General features: G+C 39.3%; 1 protein-coding gene across 7 annotated transcripts in view; it reads right to left on the reverse strand.

Annotated features, from left to right (window-relative positions):
* FERMT2 (FERM domain containing kindlin 2) overlaps positions 1-22,346 on the reverse strand; it is a 78,301-nt gene that overhangs the window by 55,554 nt on the left and 401 nt on the right. The window lies entirely within an intron of this gene.

Raw genomic sequence — 22,346 nt, forward strand, 5'->3', positions numbered from 1 at the left:
GAAAGAGAAAGCACATTAGAGAAAGAGAAACATAGGTATTTTGATAAGGTCTCACCATATTGCAATCCTCCTGTCCTGGCCTCTCAATTAGCTAGGACCACAGGGACACTCCCTGATCCAGTCTGTTTGGTTTGGGCCAGAACTGAACCCAGACCTTTCATGTAGACTCCAGGTACCATCATAGCTAGACCAAGAATTGACTCTTCAAAACAAAAAGTCTAATTAAATTTACAAGTAGCATTTGAAATCACAAACCCCAATGACGTCTATCTAATTTGAACTTATTACTTGATACTACAAGACATACTAATGCAAAGTAGTTGAGAAGGTTATTGCAACACATGAGCTATGCATATAATTACAAAGTGTACACGAAAAGGTATGCCAATTATTCATTTCCGGAGGGTAAGTAACTTTCTAACTAATATTGAAGGCTTATTAATTTGGTTCAGCTGGCTTGACTAAGAGGACTTGGAGTCCATGCAATATAAATATCTGACAGATTCTAAAAGACTAACACCAGAGCTAAATTCACTAGTTAGTATTTGACTTCTGTAAGTACTAAATAGATTAAAGGTGATCAAAGGCATGACGTTTATAGTTCAAAAGAGAAGTAATCTAGTAAGAATATTTTATTAGCTTTGACATTTTAAATTTGTCTCAGAAAATACTAACACATTCTAGTACAGAACTGGAGTACAGACAACTGGAAAAAATATTTCTTGAATTCCAAGAGGCTTGTCATTGCCTATACCTTATGTTATTGACTTACAGGAGTTTAATAAGCTTCAGATTTGTAAAAACGTGGATGTCTCTCCCTGTTTAAAATCTCTTATTGTCCTCTCACAGCTCCTAAGATAAGGCTAAATCTTTTTAAAATATTGATTGATGGATCGTGATTTTCATACTACCTGGTCCAGGACTGTAGTTGTCCATGTGGGAATCCATGCCACCAGCTGACCCCACTGCTAAATCTTTTAAACATGGTTCACGAAGCACTTTAATCACTTGCTTTATCCTCAAGCTGCATAGCAAGCTACTGATGCCCCAGGACTGCTCCTATATCTGCATAGACTTCTTTCAGACTTCTTTCAGTTTCTCAGCACGCTACTTCCCATGCTGGAATTCTCATCCTCTTCCCAGTCTGTTGTTCCTCCATCCCACCCCCATCCCCCACCCAATATTTGCTATTTTTCTCCTAATTCCTACTCCACCTTCAAGTCTCAGCATAAAAGTTACTTACTTCTCTCCAGAAATGCTTTCTTATATACTAAGGTCTGGTTCCCTAGTGAACACTCGTCCCACAACTATTTCAAATACCTTAACACTCAACATAATGTAGTAATTACTATTTAAAAACTGTCTTTTCCCTAAGACTGCAAGTTGAGTGAGAGTAAGAAATGATTTTTTTTTTCTTTTTTAAAAGAAAAGACCACAATTTCCAACTTGGAATGCCTTTATTCCTAAATTTTCACTCCGGTCTCCTCACATGAGGCCAGTCATTACTCATGTTTCTAAATCTCCATCATTTTATGTACTCACGTGCCACTTATTTGGTACTTCTCAACTAGATCATCAACTTGTAGCAATCTATTTTCATTCTGTTATGAGCATTCTGCTCTTCTAATGTGAGCATTACCAAATATAATGCCTGGCCCTATATAAATGTTTACTACTGTTAGGAGTTCGATTTCATGTACCTCTTATCCTCATACAAATCTCTATATCTCTCCTTTTTTAAAATAATTATACATTCAATTTTATTTATTCATTCATTTATTTTCATTTGACGAGAGAGAGAGAAAGGGAACATGAGAAAGCAAGCCGCCAGGTCTGGGATTTGAACTATGGTCGGTCATGTGGCAATTCAGTACCTTAACTCTCATGCCACCTGCTGGCCCCAAAATCTCTATATATCTCTATGACCTACAAAAAACACAAACCTCTATAACTTACCAAAAATAAGAATGTAAGTGTATAGATTTATCTTTACCCAGAAATGTTTACACATGAGTACCTAAGGCCTCTTTCTGCTATTTTCAGTTCTTTAAGTATTTATCCCCCAAACATGTAAGGTAAGGTAATAGTGAGATATCCGAGGGCACCAGAATCATAAATAAAGTAACAATTACAACTAGTATTCCAGTACTTTCCATATGTATATACAGTTAGTCTTTACAACAACCCTGTAAGTATATTACTATTCTCATTTTATACGGAAATCAATTCATAGAGATGTTAATTGGTACAAAGACAAAAAGCTTATATGTAGTGAAGTGAGCACAGATGCTCTGATTTAAAATGGGGTGATATCCTAATAAACCCATCAAAAATAGGAAATATCCTAAGTTGAAAATGCTTTTAATACATCTAACCTGCTAAACATTATAGTTTAATCTAGACTACTTTACACATTTTCAGAACACCTACTTTAGCCTGCAGTTGGGCAAAATCATCTAACAAAACACTTATTTTATAATAAGTATTAAATATCTTATGTATCTACCGAAAGTGAAAAACAGAATGGTTGTATAGTACTAGAAGGATGTTTTTTACTGAACGTGTACCACCACCATACCATAAAGTAAAGCTGAAGTATCCTAAAGTCAGGAACCTTCTCAGATATTCAAATCCAGGAAGTCTAGTTTCAAGGAAGGTATTCAGTAACTTCACAATCATCAAACAGAATTTACAAAGGCAAGAAAATCTTCTGAACAGTTTTGACAAAAGATGAAGGAAGGGCTTCTGGTTAAACATCATATAAATAAAATAAATCTCTTAATATAAATATACTTAAAACAACAATTCAAATGTATGTTTTAAGTCTGAATAGTATTTGAAGAATAATGGTGGATGGTGGATAACATTTCACATTAAGCTCTTAGTATAGTCATCCTAACAATTACTAGGGATTATGTTAATCCTTATAACACCATAGTCAGTCAATACATTAACTCCAAGAAATAGATAAGCAAACTAAGGTTAAGTAAAATTAAATAATCAGGAAAGGTTAAAATAACCTGACTAGAATGAGCAGGTGGTGTGGTGGTTAAGGCTCTGGGCGACAGTGGTTCAAGTCCCAGACCCGGTGGCTTGAAAATCACGCAAGGCACATGTCCTTATGTGCCCAAAATCTTGAGAGGAGAATGGAGAAGAAGGGATTACAACATGGCCATCCCCTCAGGAGGTGATTTCTCACTTTCCTTCTCTTTTTCTCTCTCACTCACTCTCCAGTGAATGCTTGCACCCTATGGCAAAAAAACTTTTAAAAAAATAAAAATCAAGGTCCTATTAACTACAAGTGACCATGTCTTAAATCACTTTTCATTTTTAAGCTTTACCAGAGGGTGTGTGTGTGTTCCCCCCAAAAGAAACAGAGACGGAAAGCAAGCAAGCACCCCAAATGGGAATAGTATAGCCACAATTTCTTCTCCATTTCTCCCTCTTTTTGGAGATTTTAGGCACAAATGCACACAAACTCAGCTAATTTCTCAAGCCATCAGACCACACAGCATGCCATGTAAGATCCGGCCAGCTCATGAATCAGGCTGGCCCTAGATTCAGGTTCTTACCCAGTAACCAAGCTCACCTTTAAAGAAAGCACCGTCTAACCAGAATACTGAATTTATGGTAATACTCTATTTCGGCATAGTTAAGCTATAACTTTACGTATGTTAAACATCTTCATACTTTAATGCTTTATAATATTACTAACTGTGATGCAAGGTCACTCAATAAAATTAAAATACATTCCTAATATGGCAGAGGATAAGTTAATACTATTTGGTTTTGCCTTTATAAAAGACACATTCTATTATTTTTTAAAGTTTATTCATTTCTTTATTTCATGAGAGAGACACACAAACACAAAGAGAGGAAGAGTAAGAGAAAGAAACACTTAACAGGGTCTCGCACCACCATCTCCCCGCAGCCTTCACAGCCAGGTGGGAGCACAGGCGGTACACATGCTCATCCTGTACATGTTGACCACGGAACCAAATCCCTATCTTCCGCATGGCTTCCAGCACTGCAGAGCACTGCACTATGCCACACCACAATAGCTGGGCCCACATTTTCAGTATTTTATAAAATTCTGCTATTTCTCGGGGTTGTGTTAGTGCTCTGAACTACCATGTGACTATTATTTGAGTCTTGTACCTGGCAGCTTGTTTTCTCCCTTTCTATCTCTCTTTCTCTCTGGTGAGTACATGTGCCCTATAGCAAATTAATAATAATAATAACAACTAAAAGTGTTTTTTTTTACATTGTTATTTCTCTAGTTCAGTTTAAGAGGAAAATCTGCAAACCACTAATATAGCCGGGACTGCAATCAACATACTGTTACAAAGGCTATTCTAAATACTTCATGTGTATTAACTGACTTAGTCCTTACAATAATCCTATGATAAAGATACTGTCGTGATTATATTATTAAAACAGTAAAGTCAGGATTCTGGTGCAGGTAAGCTGTCCCTCACAGTCTGCTCCAAAATAAGGGTATTTTATAACAATAACGGAATTCATGACCACTCTGCATAAAACTTTTACAGCAATCATTTGCTTTTTTCAAGTTATTTTTAATTCCAAAGATTATGAAATTTTAAAATCTGAATCCAGGAACTACATTAAGGAACATTAAGCTAGAAGGCACTTATGCAATAGACAACTTTATCCACAATCAATAATGCTGGCACTTTGCTGGTGTTTTATTCATAACTCTAATTCTTCCATTAAGAAAAAGATACCAAAAACGACATTATACTGATGTTTTAAAATCACATCTTTAAAATACCTAACGTATTTCTTAGTTACAGCATTAATATAAGATAAGTTAAACATCTGAGAAAAAACTCAGTACAGATTAAAATCAGATGTCATCTCCTCTGGGCTGGAAATGACCAGCTTGATGACCTTGAAAAGTATGCAAGGGTCATCCGAGAAAGCACTAGTGCTGGCTGATCCTTGTACACCTAGATAGCAGATAAACTGAGCCTGAAACGTGAATTGTGAAAGGAAATCCAAATGTAAACCTAGTTTAATCATTTACTGCCTGTTTCCTTTTTCTCTCACATACACTAATTCACTTAGAAGCAGAATTACTTTAATTGAGAGAAAAACATCAGAAGAAATAATTTCAAATTAATTTTCCACAATGTTTTACTAGAGTGGTAGCTCCCCCTAGCGCAGTGGTTAAGTGCTATACATAGGGAGCCAGATCCCACACGGCTGACCACAGTTCCAATTCCAGCCCCAGTAACTTAAAAAACATGCTGGGCACATGTGCATGCATGCCCCAAAATCTTGATGGCTGGAGAAATGGATTAAAAAAAGGACTTTGACATGACCATGCCTTGTTGAGGATACACTCTTGCTCTCTCTGTGAGCACAGGTGCCCTCTGGCAATTAAAAAATAACCTGGTGGTGTGGTGGTTAGGACGCTGGACACCCACAATGACTGACCGTGGTTCGAGTCCCAGACCTGGTTGCTTGCTTTCTCACTTTCTCTCTCTCTGATGAGTGCATATGCCTTACAGCAAATTTTAAAATAACAACAAAATAAATAATTCTTCTAAAATAATTTGTTCTTACTATGTAACTGTAGGTGAACCACTATGCATAAATAAGTATATTATTCTCAAAGGAAAACAGACCAAGAATTGGATATTGACCATTTCTTCCACATAGTATTATAATAGACATTACTATATAAAGACATTTAGAGGGATCAGCAGATGGTATAATGGTTATGTCACTGGACTCCTACATAGTCCACTGTAGTTCAAGTCCAGGACTCTGTGGCTAAAAACTCATGCCGGGATGCGCATGCCCAAGATCCTAAGAGGAGAATGGAGGAGAAGTGTTTGTGGCATGGCCATCTCTCCTGGGGGGTGATTTCTTGCTTTCTGTCTTTCTCTGTCTCTCTGGCCAGCACATGTGCCCTAAAGCAAAAATCCCTTTAAAAAATTAAGGAAAGAAAGACATTTAGGTATCTCTAGATTAACTATTTATCCTATTTTCTTTTTTAAAAGAATTATTTATCTATTTATTTATTATTTTTTTAAAGAATTATTTATTTAATTTGATTTACTCATTCCCCTTATTTTAATTTGGCCAGAGAGAGACAAAGAAAAAGAGAGAAAGGGAAAGTGAGAAAGGAAGCCACCAGGTCCAGGACTCGAACTGTGGTTGGCCATGTGGGAGTGTCCAGCACCTCAACCACCATGCCACCTGCTGGTCCCAATTATTATTTATTTTTTAATTTGAGAGGGGAACAGAGAAAAAAGGAAAGGTGAGAAAGCAAGCCACCAGGTCCAGGACTCAAACCATGGTTAGCCATGTGGGATTCTAGCACCTTAACCACCATGCCACCTGCGAGCCAGCACCTATTTATCCTATTTTCTGTAATAGAGAGTTATCCTATTTGAAGAACCTTAAGGAAAAAAAATTACACATTATAAAGAGAAGGGAACTAATTTCTATAGTTATCTACTGAGATTCTAAATATGGAAAAAATCTACCTAATCAAAAAAAAAAGTCACATAGCATGGCCAGAATGTGAACCTAGGCTTAACTCTCTGTAACCTTAAACCATAAAATCTTTCTCTGCCTGCCTGCCTGCCTGCCTGCCTGCCTATCTATCTATCTATCTATCTATCTATCTATCTATCTATCTATCTATCTATCTATCTATCTATCTATCTATCTATCTATCTATCTATCTATCTATCTATCTATCTATCTATCTATCTATCTATCTATCTATCTATCTATCTATCTATCTATCTATCTATCGGTTCTTGCTTTAGTGTAGGCACTCACTGAGAGACAGTGAGAGAGAAAGTAAGAAATCACCCTCCCCCAAGGGCTGGGGCTGGCCACATTACAATCCCTTCTCTTCCATTCTCTTCCCAGGATCTTGGGTACACAGGCACATGCACCCAGTGTGAGTTTCAAGCCACTACGTCCAACACTTGAACCACGGTCAATCATGTGGGAGTCTAGCAACGTAACCGCTACGCCATCTGCTGGCCCCTCTTTGCTTCAAGATGCTTTGTGGGCCAGCTGGTAGCACGGGAGTTAAGGTGGCTGGGTTCCACATGACCAGCTGCATGGTTTGGGTCCTAGACCCAGTGGTTTGGAAAACACTCTGGATGAGTGTGCATGTACACCCAAAATCCTAAAAAGGAGAAGTAGAGAAGGGATTGCAGCATGACTCACTTCCCCCATGGTGAGTGGGTGGGTACTTTCTCACTTTTCCTCTGTCCCATTACTCTCCCTCTGGCAAGTACATGTATACTCTAGTGAAATAAAAAAGAAAAGAAAAGGAAAAAAAGAGGCTTCACTATAGAACCATTTTTTATTGCGGGATTCTTTTTTAGAAAATTATTCTTTTTTTAATTGCTAAAGGGCACGTGCACTTGAAAGAGGAAAAAAGGAAGCACACCTCCCAATCCAATCCTCTTTCTCTCATTTCTCCATCTCATCAGGATTTAGGGCATACACACACACTTGCCATAAAGAGAGAGAAAAAAAAGAAATCACATCTCTCAGTTCAATCCCTTTTCTTTCATATCTCCATCTTGTTGGGATATGGGACATGCACACGCACGTGCCTAGGTTTTTCAAATTACTGGCACCAGAACTCACAGTCAATCTTATGGGATCCTGCTCCCTATGTATGGCACTTAACAACTGCACTGAGGGCCTAGCCCATGACTGAATTTCTAAAACTTGTTAGTTTTCTAGTGGAATCATTAAATAGGCCAATTATTTTATATATCAAATTCTGCCTAATTAAAATTGTTTTAAACTATTAGAGAATGATGCTAATTGTTTAAATTGGTATAATCTAATATTTCCTTTCAGATTCTTAAGCACTACTGTACCTCATATATTTCTTCTAACAGGTGAGTCTTCGAAAAGTTTATAAAAAATGTATGTTATGAAAAAAAACCTATTCACAGAATTCAAATTTGTTTGCACCAAAACAAATTCATACTTTAACCACATGAACTTTCTGAAGTCCCCTCATAGAGTGTAAAAATAAACAAACTGTAAAATTTTTAAAACAAAATATATGTGCAACCTTGATTAGACAAAAATTAATTTTAAAGAAATTTAAAAAAAATTTCTTTACATTATGGGAACTAGCAGTTAGCGTAATGGCTATGTCGCTGGACTCCCACGTAGTCCACCGCGGTTCACGTCCCGGATCTGGTGGCTTAAAACTCACGCCGGGTGCATGTGTGCCCAAGATCCCGAGAGGAGAATGAAGGAGAAGGGATTGCGGCGTGACCATCCCCTCTGGGGGGTGATTTCTCGCTTTCTGTCTCTCTGTCTCTCTCTGTCTGTCTGGCGAGCACACGCGCCCTATAGCGAAAACCTCTCAAAAAAATAAAAAATATAAAAAATTTCTTTACATTTTTTTTAAAATCCAGGGGCCAGATGGTAGTATACTCTGGGAGGCTGACCCACATGGAAGGGTTCCCAGATCAAGTCCAGAGACCTCCCAAGTTCCTTCTTCCCCATGATCTGGGGCTGGCTGAACATTTGAGGTAGATCCTCCATCAAGACCATGATAGGTTTCTACCTACCCCTAAACAATAAGTATATAATCTTTAAAAAAAATTAAAACAAGGACAACAAATGGCGCGGATGTCTGGATCCCACTTGGCAGACTTCATACTTCAAGTCCTGGGCCCTGTGACTTGAAAAATGACACCAGGCACATATGCGTGCATATCCGAAATCTCGAGAGGAGAATGAAGGGGAAGGGACTGTGGCGTGGACATTCCCCTGGGGGATGATTTCTCATTTTCTCTCTCTCTCACTGTTTCTGGCAAATACACATGCCCTATAGCAAAACTTAAAAAAAATAGAATTCAACCCAGAAAAGGAAAAAATTGATCTACTGGACTCATCTTATCTAAGAACTTCTTTTTGAAAGCTACTTTATTTTTTTATTTTTTAAGTTTTGCCATATGGCACATGCACTCACGGAGACAAAGACAGTGAGAGGGAAAGTGAATCCCTTCACCTCCAAGAGGGTATGGCCATGAAGCAATTCCGTCTCCTCCATTCTTCTCCTGAGATTTTGGGCACACATGTACATGGGACTGGCTTGATTTTCAATCCAATAGGTCAGGGACTTGAAGTGGGGTCACCATGTGGGAGTTCAGACCCTTAGCCACTACATCACCTGTTGGTCCCAAAAGATACTGTTTTTAATAAAGTGAAAAGTCATGGAGTAGAAGGGAATATCTGCAAAATATATAACTGATAAATAATTTCTATCCAGAATATATTAAGTCTCTTAAAATTCAAAAAGAAAACAACACAATACAAAAATAATAAAACCAGGCAAAAAAATTTGAAGGTACTTCAGCTAAGGAGATAAGAGTTAGAAGTTAAGCACATGAAAACTCCACATCATTACTCATTAGGGGAATGCAATTAAAATCACAATGAAACAGCACTACTTATTTGTTAGAAAAGTTAAAATGATGGGACCAGCAGCTGGCGTAATGGCCATGTTGCTGCACTCCCATGTAGTCAACCACGGTGCAAGTCCCGGACCAGGTGGCTTACACTTACACCGGGCACCTGAGCATGCGCGCCCAAGATCCCAAGAGGAGAAGGGATGGTGGTGTGGTCATCCCCGCTGGGGAGTGATTTCCCACTTTCTGTCTGTCTTTCTGGTGAGCACACGTGCCCTATAGCAAAAACCTCTCAAAAAAAAAAAAAAAAAAAAAAAGAAAGAAAGAAAAGAAAAGAAAAGTTAAAATGAAAACAAACAACTAAATAAACACTGATAAACAAAAAGCTTCAATTCCCAGTAGTGCTAAGTGCTAAGAAAAGTGCAAAATGATGTGGTCACTGAAAAAGTTTGGCAGTTTCTATTACCTTTAAGCACATATTTAGAATACTATCAGCAATCCCACTCACACAGAGTTATCCAAGAGAAATGAAAAATGCACGTTCACATAAATGTTCAACCTTAGTTACATTCTCCAAAAACTTCAAACAACCCAAATATCCTTCAATTGCTGGACAAATTAACTGTGATATACATCTATTCAATGGGCTACTATTCAGCAATAAAATTCTACCAATACAAACATATGAATGAGTCATAAATGTATCATGTCAAGTGAGAGAAACCACATTCCAAGAGTTAGTACTACATGGTTCCAATTGCAGGACATTCCAGAACACTCAAACTGCCAGTGTTTTTCAGGAGCTGGGATAGGGAGACAGGCTGATTACAAAAGAAAAAGGAATACTAGAGCATTGTAAAAGTTATATATCTTGATTGTGGTAGTTTTACATAACTGCATTTGTGAAAACTGAGAACATTACACCAACGATGAATTTTACTATATGTAAATTACACCCCAATAAGCCTGACAAAATAAATAAATAACAAAACAATGATAAAAATATAAAAAATTAATAAAAACAATTATATGATTATGTAAGTAATTCGTTAAGAATGAACTGTAGAGACCAGTAGATGGCATAATGGTTACATTGCTGAACTCCTACTTGACCAGTTTGAGTCCTAGGCCTGGCAGCTTGAAACTTACAATGAACATGTGTGTGTACATGCCCCAAATCCTGAGACTGGAATAGAAAAGGACTGTGGAGTGGCCATCCCTCTTGGGAGTGATTTCTCACTTTCTATCTCTCAGTGAGTGCATGTGCCCTACAGCAAAAAAAACACCTTTCTTAAAAAAAAAAAACTTAATGAACTGTAATGAGTATGAATTTGTAACCATAAATCAAATTTGCACATGTCAAAATGTCACACCTCTCTCTTTTTTTTTTTTTTGAGATGTTTTCGCTATAGGGCGCGTGCGCTTGCCAGACAGACAGAGAGAGACAGAGAGACAGAAAGCAAGAAATCACCCCCCCCAGGGGGGATGGTCACGCCGCAATCCCTTCTCCTCCATTCTCCTCTCAAGATTTTGGGCACGCATGAACACGTGCCCAGCGTGAGTTTGAAGCCACCAGGTCCGGGACACGAACCGTGGTCGACTTTCCACATCTCTTAATAAAATATTAAAAGGGGCTGGCAGGTGGCGTGGTGGTTAGGGATGCTGGACTCCCACATGGCTGACCGTGGTTCAAGTCCCAGACCTGGTGGCTTGCTTTCTCAGTTTCTCTCTCTCTCTCTCTCTCTCTCTCTCACACACACACACACACACACAGACACACACACACGCACACACACTCACACTCTGTCCCTCTCTGGTCAAGTTAAAATCAATCAATCAAGTTAAATAATTTAAAATAAATATTTAAAAATAAAATAAATGTTATTGGGGCCAACAGATGCCGTAGCACTTACGTCACAGGACTCTCACATGGCTAATAATGGTTCGAGTCCCAGACCCAGTGGTGTGAAACTTACATGGGACATGTGTGCGTGCATGTCCAAGATGCCAGGAGGAAAATGCAGAAGGAATTGCAACATGGCCATCCCCACAGGGGGTGATTTCTCACTTTCCTTCTCACTGTCTGCTTCTCAGCACATGCCTTAAGGCAAAAACCTCTTTTAAAAAAGTATATTTTATACTAAAAATATGCTTTCAGGACAGGCCCTATACCTCAGCCTTTAAATGCTTTGCACAGAAAGCTTGGAACCCAGGCGAGCAGGTAGCGTGGAGGTTAAGGTGCTGGATCTCACATGGCCAAACACATGGTTCAAGTCTGGGACACAGATACCTGAAAATCTCTTTGGGCATGTGTACAGCCATGCCCCAAATCCCCAGAGAATGGAGAAGGGACTGAGGTGTGGCCATCTCTCCTGAAGAGTTATTTCTTACTTTCTCTCTATCTCTGATGAGTGCACCTGCCCTAACGCATTAAAAAGGAAAAAAAAAAAAAGGCAAGCAAGCAAGCTGGATCCTGTATGGACAATTGTGGTTTGAATTTCAGCTCCCTTTGGCTTGAAATCCATGCAGAGTTCATGTGCTCAAAATCCTGGTATGGGGAAGGAACGGAAGAAAGAGGACTGTGGCAAGAGCTGACCCTACTAGAAGGGTGCTTTCTTGCTCTCCTCCATGAGTGCATGTTTTCTGGCAATTAAAAAATAAGTGTTTATATTGCATACATAAGCTTTTTTTCTGAAACTACTCTCTTTAGTTTCTAGGCCCAATGTATTCAAGTAATACATCACTTTTCATCATTCCTTTGTAATAAATGAATTAAAAAATACTACTCTTATATTATGTAGGGCATTAATTTACTACTGAAGCTTTCATTTACAAATTTTTCAAATCCCTGGAATACCATCAGGTATTTACTTTCTCTGCTGCATTTCAGAAACCTTGTGAAAACAGTAGTCAATACCTTTTTGTTATATTACAGAGGCAGGTATGTGTTTGGAAGTTGGGGGATGGGCAGAATAATAACTTTGTTGTTGTTATTTACAGGGTGGGAAGACAAAGCACTCCCAAAGTAAGCTACTTCTGAGAAATGCCAACTCCCCATTAGTAATTTATTACACTTAAATATTCTAGGTTACATTTTACTCTCTTTTTCTTTTTTCCCCAAGTTCAGCAATGAGAAAGTAGTTACTCTCATTTGTATAGCACTAACAGTTAAGCAACTTCATATGTACTATCTCAATTCTCACCAAAACCTGTGAGAAATATTTTTTTAATTTCTATTTTATTTAAGTCAAAACCCAAACAGAAGGTTAGATTAATTGTCCAAGGATCACACAAATCAACAAGTTGCAGGACCGGAAGTTGAATCAGATCTTCTGGTAAACTAGGAAACACTCTATTTCTTAAATAATCTAATTATTGGGACTGGCAGGTGGCATGGTGAAGGCACTGGACTCCCACATGGCCAATCGCAGTTCAAGTCACAGACCTGGCAGCTTGCTTTCTCACTCTCCCTTTCTTTCCTTCTCTGTCTCTTTGTTCCTCTCTGGTCAAATTGAATAATAATAAATAAAATTTAATAATTCTAAAAATTTTAAAGTAGTAATAATAGTCTAATTAGCTCCTACTAGGCTGAGGACAGCTGACATTTTGAGAAATCTATATCCACAAGTATCTAAGAGCATTACCAAGAGCTTCTGTAATAGTAAGGAAAGTTGTAAACCAAATCTTAAAGTATGTGAAAAAGATCCTATAAAAAAATAATAATTCATGGGCTGGACCTGTGGCCTAACGGTCAAAGCCATCTGCAATGCAAGTCCCATTCCCAGTGACTTGAGAAACATGCTGGGTGGGTATCCATATATGCCTAGGATCCTGATGGAATGAAGAAGGGATTGTGGCATGACTACATCCCCACTGGGGCGATGCTTTCTCAGTCTCTCCCTATTTATCTCTCTCACAAGCATATGCACTCTCTAGCAATTAAAAACATAGAAACAAGAAAATATCAACCCTTCATGAAATTCCCTATAATAAAGAACTTTATTTTTAAAAAGTAAAAGAGAGGGGCCGGCAGGTGACATGGTACTTAAGAGCACTGGACTGTCACATGGTCGACCATGGTTTGAATTCCGGACCTGGCGGCTTGCTTTCTCACTTTCTCTCACTCTTGCTCTCTCATTCTGCCCCTCACTGGTTAAATTAACATAAGTAAATAAATAAAGTTAAATTAAGAAAAAAGTGAAAGAGACAGCCAGCCCCATACCCTAGTGGTTGAGAGTTAGATCCCACATGAACAACCACCATTCAAATCCTAGCTCCATTTGAATCCTAGCTCCAAGGGCTTGAAAACCACAGAGGGCTCATGTGCATGTGTGCCCCTGAATACCCACAGGTAGAGAAATGGAAGAGAAGGGACTGCAGCAGTGTGCATGCGGCGGTGTGACCACACCTCACTGGGGAGGCAGTGCTTTCTCCCCTTCTGTCTCTCTCTCTGCTTTCTCTCTGGACAGTACCTGCACCATCTGATAATTAAAATAAAAGAAAGTTACAAAAAATGAATAAAAAGAAATTTAAAAACTAGTTCCTATGGATCATTAATAATATTCTAAACACTGAATTAACTTGTTATTGGATTTAACCAAGACTAACATACTTTAATACAACTTTACTGGGAACCAGCAGTTAGCGTAATGGCTATGTCGCTGGACTCCCACGTAGTCGACCGCGGTTCGCGTCCCGGACCTGGTGGCTTAAAACTCACGCTGGGTGCGTGTGCGTGCGTGCCCAAGATCCCGAGAGGAGAATGGAGGAGAAGGGATTGCGGCGTGACCATCCCCCCTGGGGGGTGATTTCTCGTTTTCTGTCTCTATGTCTCTCTCTGTCTGTATGGCGAGCGCACGCGCCCTATAGTGAAAACCTCTCCAAAAAAAAAAAAAATACAACTTTACCATTAAGTGTTTCTTCTATCCCACCGCCACCAAAGATCTTTTTAAAAAATTCTTATAATCTTAACATATTTCAGTATGAATGAAGTAAGGCTGCATCATGTAGACATTTAATTCCCATGAATTCAGCCATAAGCTCTCAGAGGGAAAAATTGAGGATTTCAACAGTACAGACACCATTCCACTAAATAAGCATGTGTCTTCCCCAGGAAGCACTAAGCATGAGACTGAGAAGGGAGCTGCCCAGTTAAACAAGCCTCTCTCCCTCTGAGTGCATCTTGTCCAGCTCTGATCCTAGTGTTTAAAGTATTTCCTGTGTAACAAAACCCCTAATACGGGCTAATTTCTTCATCTGGTACTCAACTAAAAGAACCTATTTTAGGAATTCGGGGGTGGGGTAAAGACTGGCTATTTTGCACCTCTATGAGATGCAATGTTCCATGAGATCGAATGAATGCATGCCCTACAAAATGATCACTTTTTAAGAGAGACTTTTTTGCTTTAGGGCATGTGTGCTTGCTGGAGAGACAGAGAAGACAGAAACAGAAACCAAGAAATTACCCTCTGGGGGGATGGCCACAATGCAATCCCTTCTCCTTCATTCTCTGAAGATTTGGGGCATGCATGCACACGCTCCCAGTGTGAGTTTAAGACACGGGTCCAGAAATTGAACCACAGCTGACTACATGAGAGTCCAGTGATGCCATTATGCCACCTCCCCTAATGATCACTTTAAGGACTTTTTATTTTATAGTTGCTTTATTTGACAAAATGAACTCCATCTTCTAGATCTATAAAACCAGAGCAGCAGATACACAAACTTTGAATGCAGGAACTATAATGCTTAAAACATGTTACACAAAAATTTGTTTTCTGCTCATATAGACATTTACAGACTCAAAAATTATTCCAAAGGATGGGAACCAGCAGTTAGCATAATGGCTATGTCGCTGGACTCCCACGTAGTCGACCGCAGTTTGCGTCCCGGACCCGGTGGCTTAAAACTCACGCCGGGCGCGTGTGCGTGCGTGCCCAAGATCCCGAGAGGAGAATGGAGGAGAAGGGATTGCGGTGTGACCATTCCCCCTGGGGGGGTGATTTCTCGCTTTCTGTCTCTATGTCTCTCTCTGTCTGTCTGGTGAACGCACGCGCCCTATAGCGAAAACCTATCCAAAAAAATTATTCTAAAGGCTCAGCAGCATTACATCTTCATTTTCTGGGATGGCTTATGCTGTATAACCTAAAGAAAGAGGGATGGGACTTTTGAGAGTTAACATAGTGTGTTCATTTAATTTCAATGTATAGAATTTGTCCCATAAGAAGGGCTTACAAAATGTACTGGATTTGTGATAAAAAAATGAATGAAATAAAATCTATTAGAGTGTACTCTGAATCAGTGTTATTTGTTTTGAATTTTTAACTCTATTTGTCTAGACTTTAAGTGATTTTTAATGGTAACTTTACTAAAATCTTTTCTTTCCTTTTTTTTTTTTTAGTCCAATCTAGATCAATCCTAACATGCACTCTAACACCAGTGTACTTTATATCTCATTACTGTATGGCAGGAACATGGCACACTTTAAAACAAAACAACTTTTCTCTTTTTTTTGAGAGATTTTTGCTATAAGGTGTGTATGCTCACCCTAGAGACAGAAATAGAAACAGAAAGTCAGAAATCACCCCACAGGGGAGATGGACACACTGCAATTCCCTTTTCCTCCATTTTCCTCTTGGGATTTTTCGGGAACACATGCACACACGCACATGGGTGCACACGCACCCAGCCCAAACAACTTTTCTCTTTTTTTTGAGAGATTTTTGCTATAAGGTGTGTATGCTCACCCTAGAGACAGAAATAGAAACAGAAAGTCAGAAATCACCCCACAGGGGAGATGGACACACTGCAATTCCCTTTTCCTCCATTTTCCTCTTGGGATTTTTCGGGAACACATGCACACACGCACATGGGTGCACACGCACCCAGCCCCGAGTTTCAAGCCACTGGGTCTGGGACTCAAACTGCAGTCGACTATGTGGGAGTCCAGTGCCTTAACCTCTACACCACCTGCTGAAAAAACTTTCTAAATGCCACATTCAGAAACATAAGCCTCCAATTTTCTTTTTCTTTTCTTTTTTCAATTTGGAGAGATTTCTGCTATACCGCACATATGCTCACCAGAAAGACAGAGAGAGAGAGAGAGAGAGAGAGAGAGCGCGCAAGCAAGAAATCACCCCCTGGGGGGATGGCCACACCGCATCCCTTCTCCTCTATTCTCCCTCGGGATCCTGGGCACACACGCAGATGTGCCCCGCATGAGTTTAAGCCACTGGGTCCAGGACCTGAATCGCAGTCGACTACATGGAAGTCCAGCGACATATCCATTACACCAACTGCTGGTCCCTCTTTTTCGTTTTTTTAAAGAATTATTTTGTTTTTTTTTAACTTTATTTACTTATTTATTTATTTTGACCAGAGAGGGCGGGAGGGGGAGAGAGAAAGAGAGAAAGTGAGAAAACAAGTCACCAGGTTCAGGACTCAAACTGCGGTTGGCCATGTGGGAGTCCAGCGCCCTTATCCACCATGCCACCTGCACGCCCCAATTTTTAAAGTGAACTCCACGAATTTCTTTGTAGTTACTCCTGAGCAACCCCATTTGCATTTCCCTCTAGATTATTATTTGACCTGATCTACCCCAACTTCTATTTACATTCCTCACAGTCATAAAAATCAAAGGTGGACGGACCAGCAAATAGCAGAATGGTTACATCACTGGACTCCCACATAGTCGACCACAGTTCAAGTCCTGGATGCAGCAGCTTAAAACTCATTCCAAGGCTACATGTGCCCAGAAAGTAGAATAGAGAAGGGACTGCAGCATTGCCATCCTTCCTGGGAGGTGATTTCTCACTTTCTGTCTCTCTCTCTCTCTGGTGAGTGTGCATGCGGTATAGCAAAAAAAAGAGGTAAAGAAACTTAGATAATTAGTCTTATCTCCTCTCTTCAAGTTCAAATAGTTGGTGGCTATACACTTGTATTTAGTAAGCTTCGTATGACAAAAAAATTCCTTATGTTCCATCTAAAATGATTTTTTTTCCTTTTTTAAAATTTAGTATAGGGTGTGTGAGTTCACTGGACAGAGAAAAAGAGAGGGAGAGAGAGACAGAGAGAGAGAATGTGAGAATGACCCCACCCCTACCACCACCATGTCCATGCTGAAATTCCTTGTCTTCCATTCTCTTCTTGCGATTTGGGGCACGCATGCACCCAGCTTATTCCTCAAGCCACTGGGTCCAGCCCAGGTAGCTGGCCATGTGGGATCCAGCCTCCTCAACCACCATGCCACCAGTTGGCCCCTAGGCAAAAGTTTAAAGACAATTTTTAAAAATGATACTAAAACTCAGCGAACAAATCCACTGGGTATTAGAGCTAAACATCCCAGGCTAGCCCTCTAGGCCTTGTGGTTAAGTAAAGTGGGATCCTACATGGCTGACCTTGGTTTGAGTCTTGGCCCCTACAACTTGAAAAACACATCTGGTGTATATGCATGTAACCCAAAATCCCACAGGATGGAGAGATGGAGAAGAGACTAAGGCATATACTACACACTATTAGGGGGTTGCTTTCTGGCTCTGCCCCCCCACCCCCACCCCCACCAGTTTGGAAAAAAAAAAAATCAAATTATCTAGAATTCTGGAGTCCTCAGTGTTGACTAAGTTCTAAATCCACTTAGTAGAAGAGTTTTCTTTCAAACTGATTAATAACCTCCAGAAGAATTTCATGAAGGGGCTGGCAGGTAACATGATGTCAAAGATGCTAGACTCCCATATGGTAGACTGCGGTTCGAGTCCTGGACCTGGTGGTTTGCTTTCTAGCTTTCCCTTTCTCTCTCTTATTGTATCTGGTCAAATTAAAAAAATATATCAACAACAAAAGAAAATAAATAATTATTTTTTTTTTAGGGAAAAAAAAGAAACTCATGAAATTGGGCCCCTTCTTTACCATACTTATTTTTGAATATAATTAATTTTATAATTTTATCCTCTAATGTCTTATTTGTATAGTACTTATCTCTGGTGTGTGTGTGTATGTGTGTGTATATATATATATATACATTTTTTAAGAGGGATTTTTGTTATAGGGTATGTGTACTCGCCAAAGAGACAGAAATTGAGATATCGCACCCCAAAAAAGATGGCTATGCCTCAATCCCTTTCCCTCCATTCTTCTCTTGGAATTTTGGGTGCACACGCATATATGCCCAGCATGAGTATAAGCCGCCAGGTCAGGAACTCAAACTGCGGGCAACTACATGGAGTCCAGCAACCATTACACCACACCATCTGCTGGTCCCTATCACTGGTATTTTATATGTTGATTCTTTCCTTTAAAAACACTATTCTGCCTTCCCCATGAAGAAAATATACTCAAAATCATACGTGTTTGAAATTTTTAAAGTATTTTATTTACCTTTATTTATTTATTTATTTAAATTTGACCAGAGATGAACAGACAAAGAGACAGAGAGAAGGAAAGTGAGAAAGTAAGCCACCAGGTCCAGGACTTGAACCACACAGTCAGCCATGTGGGAGTCCAGCACCCTTAACCACCACACCATCTGACAGTCCCTGAAAATTTTTTTAAGAGACATTTTTGCTATCAGACATGCGTGCTTACCAGAGAGCTAGACGGAGAGAGAAAGTAAAAAAATCACCCTCCAGTGGGGATAGCTTTGCCACAATCCCTTCTCCTCCATCTCCTCTCAGGATTCTGGGCATGACTGTACATGAGCCAGCATGAGGTTCAAGCTGCTGGGTCAGGGACTCAAACCACAGCTGGCCATGTGGTAATCCAGTACTTTAGTCACTACACTACCTAATGGCTCCAAAACGGCATGAAACTTTTAAAATTCTATTTAAAGTTTTCAATGTAGATTTAATTTTTTTTTTTTTTTTCCTAAAGGGCATACATGCTCATCAGAAAGAAAGGAGAATGGGAAAGTGAAAAAGCAAGCCTCCAAGTCCGGGACTCAAACAGTGGTTGGCCATATGGAAGTACAAAATCTTAACTACCACGCCATCTGCTGGGCTCCTGGATTTTTTTTCTTCAGTGAAAATAATTTTTCATCTTCAGGATGAGGGATAAACTGAGGGAATCAATGACAAGATTTTACGTCTAAAATCAGCCTACACTGAGTCACAAATAACTTTGTCACATTAGCATATAATTTCCTAAAGTCTACTTCATCATGGCATATAATATTTTCCTTTAAAAGATTAATGCAGAAGGATATAAGATTTATGAGCCCTATTACGTTTTTGAATTATGGTCAGAAATCTAAAAGCATGTATTAATTATCTTAACAAAAGTGCTAAAGTTCTTTATTAAATTCTAACGAAATACAAAGGTACTACTGACATCTACTGAGGAAGCATTATTTACATTTCTGTCTTGCTTATAGAGCCTAGTCTGGGATGAACACTGTAATTTCACAATAAAGCAGATGCTTAAGGATACACCGTAGAGTTGTGTCAACCTTGACTGATCACAGACCTCTGGGTAACTAATGAAAGAAAAAAAGCTTCTTCCCAGAAACTTCCAATGTGTACAAATTTTTAATAAAATGTGTGGTAATGGGTCATCCTAGGACCTATCAACTGCAAGGAAGTAATTGCTGCCACTGAACAGTCTATAGGGACAGAACCTTAAAACATAATGTGTTTGGTATCTGCACATACTTCAATGACATTAAGGATACCAGACAGGCAGTGTGGGGTTTGAAGATGCAGCTGAGTGCTGGTACCTTCTGTGATAACTCCTGCAAAGCCACAGAGGCTGAGTCTGCTGGTGTCCATCACTGCTCAGCAATCCTGGAGCTCAGACCCCTATACAGTCTCATGCCCACCATGATCTCCACCTCTTACCTAGATTCTGCAGGCTGCTCTCATCAACTTTATCCACTGTTGACAAGTAGCCACCGTGCATTCTGCCCTTTAGTACATTCAGTGACACAACACAGGATTTCAGCAGGCAGGCCATTCCACTTTGGGGTAAGTGTTAAAGATTACAAAGTTTTCTTTTTTCTAATTTGACTAGCCTGATCTGTGAACATATGAAATGCCGCCCCACTGAATTTATCCTCTATTTACTTGCCAGCAGTTACAAAATAGCTCACCATACAAAGTATCTAAGCCTATAAAACAGAGTAAAAGTTGTTTAGTTCTATCTTGCTTTAACCAAACAGTATAGTCAGAACTATGCAGCACTATTTGGAACTAAAAACACAAGAGAGACCAGTACTGGTTCAATTCAACAAAGATGCAGCTTCCATGTGCACAGCAGCTCCTACTTTGTTAGATTTCTCTGCATACAATTTTAAAAGGTACCAACAGGAAAAGGTAAAGACTACAGTCAATTGAAAGGAAGATAAATTCTGCTTATATATAGGTTATTCTCTATATCTCTACTGGACTGTGATTCCATTAAAAATAAGTCTAATCAATGCAAAATAAATATAGTAGAAATCATTATTTATTCATTAGATAAAGCCTGGCTTTCAAGAACTACACGTTGTCTCAGTCACCTTCAACAGCTCGTTTTCTGCAATATAAAAATCTCCTACTGAAACCAGTGTATTACTGAGGTCCATTTATCACAAGGCAATTTCTGACAAAGGCCTATTTCCTTGGAAAAGAAATATAAAGTTATATTTGATATTTTTACCCTTGAATAACCCCACACCAGAGCAAGACAAAAAGGTTCATAAATATTTCACAAGTTGCGATTTATTCAAATCAGATAAAAACACTGTCAACCAAAAATTGGTTAAACAATACCATGAAATCTATTTTCAAAGGGCTACTAGGCAGACTCTTTCCTGGGCTCTCAGTGGGGGAAAAAATGCACAGTCCTGAGGAGGCCAGCTACCTATCAAAGAGCTTCCCTTCAGTCCTTCAACAATTAAACTTCCTGCAGAGGTACAAAGCTGGTACCTCTGAATTCTGCCTTGTTTTACTAACAGCATCAGAGTACAATTTCAGTATGTTTCCAAGGTAGGCATGGGATATTCTTTGGTTAGATCAACATTTCCTAATTAAATAACTCTTTCTCTACTCTCCAGTGTTGCTTGAAGAAACGCTGTGTTTACCTGCTCCCCTTCTAATAAAAAGCAAACAAAAGACCAAAGCAATTCAGCCTAAGAAGACAAAGTCACACACAACGCCTATCACAACATATATAAAAGGCACTTAAAGCTCACGAAGACACTCCACTGACCCTTTATCTTATGATAAAACCATCTGGTTAGCCGATTATTCCAAAAAAAACTGCTGAAAATAGTTTCATTAATCAAAAACAAAATGAAGGTTGCAAAAACTTCCTTATACCTCATAAAATACCCTATTATTTACAGCAGAATCAATCCAGTACATAGTTTAACTCAGCCAAATATTGTGACCCTCCAATAAGGCCTGCTTTTAAACACAAAGTTCTTTCACTGCCTTGTTATTAATATAAAATTGAACGCTCGAAATAGCTTACTTGGAGAGCCCGAGTCTATAGATACCAAGTTTGTCGAACACTGCCCCACCCCGTGCAGGAGTGGAAAGCTAGAACATTTCAACGCTCTCCATCACGTAGCGGTGGTTACAGAAACTTCACGTTGGCGCTAGATGCACATTTCCCAGCATATTTTTTTTAATTAAATGGGCTTTGCATCATTTTCTATAGCAAACTTCACCAACGTTCAAGCACACTGAAAATGAGAACTGGAGACCCACCGAGCCCGTAATGCCAGCGTCCCAACATTCGCTTGCGTACTTTTCTCATTTCTTTCTGCCAGACGTCGGTAAACCTAAAGAATTAACCGGCTCCCCAGCTCCCGTAACTACGCAATGAAGTTTTTAACTGGAAGGTTCAAAGCACTACATTATAAAAATTCAAAGAGTAGTAAAACTAAACAAGAAGCAAAAGGCAACAGGTCCCCTGCCTTAAATCTGGAAAAATTCT

Source organism: Tupaia chinensis, unplaced genomic scaffold (assembly GCF_000334495.1).
Source record: "Tupaia chinensis unplaced genomic scaffold, TupChi_1.0 Scaffold000688_1, whole genome shotgun sequence".
In the NCBI taxonomy this organism is placed as follows: Eukaryota; Metazoa; Chordata; class Mammalia; order Scandentia; family Tupaiidae; genus Tupaia; species Tupaia belangeri.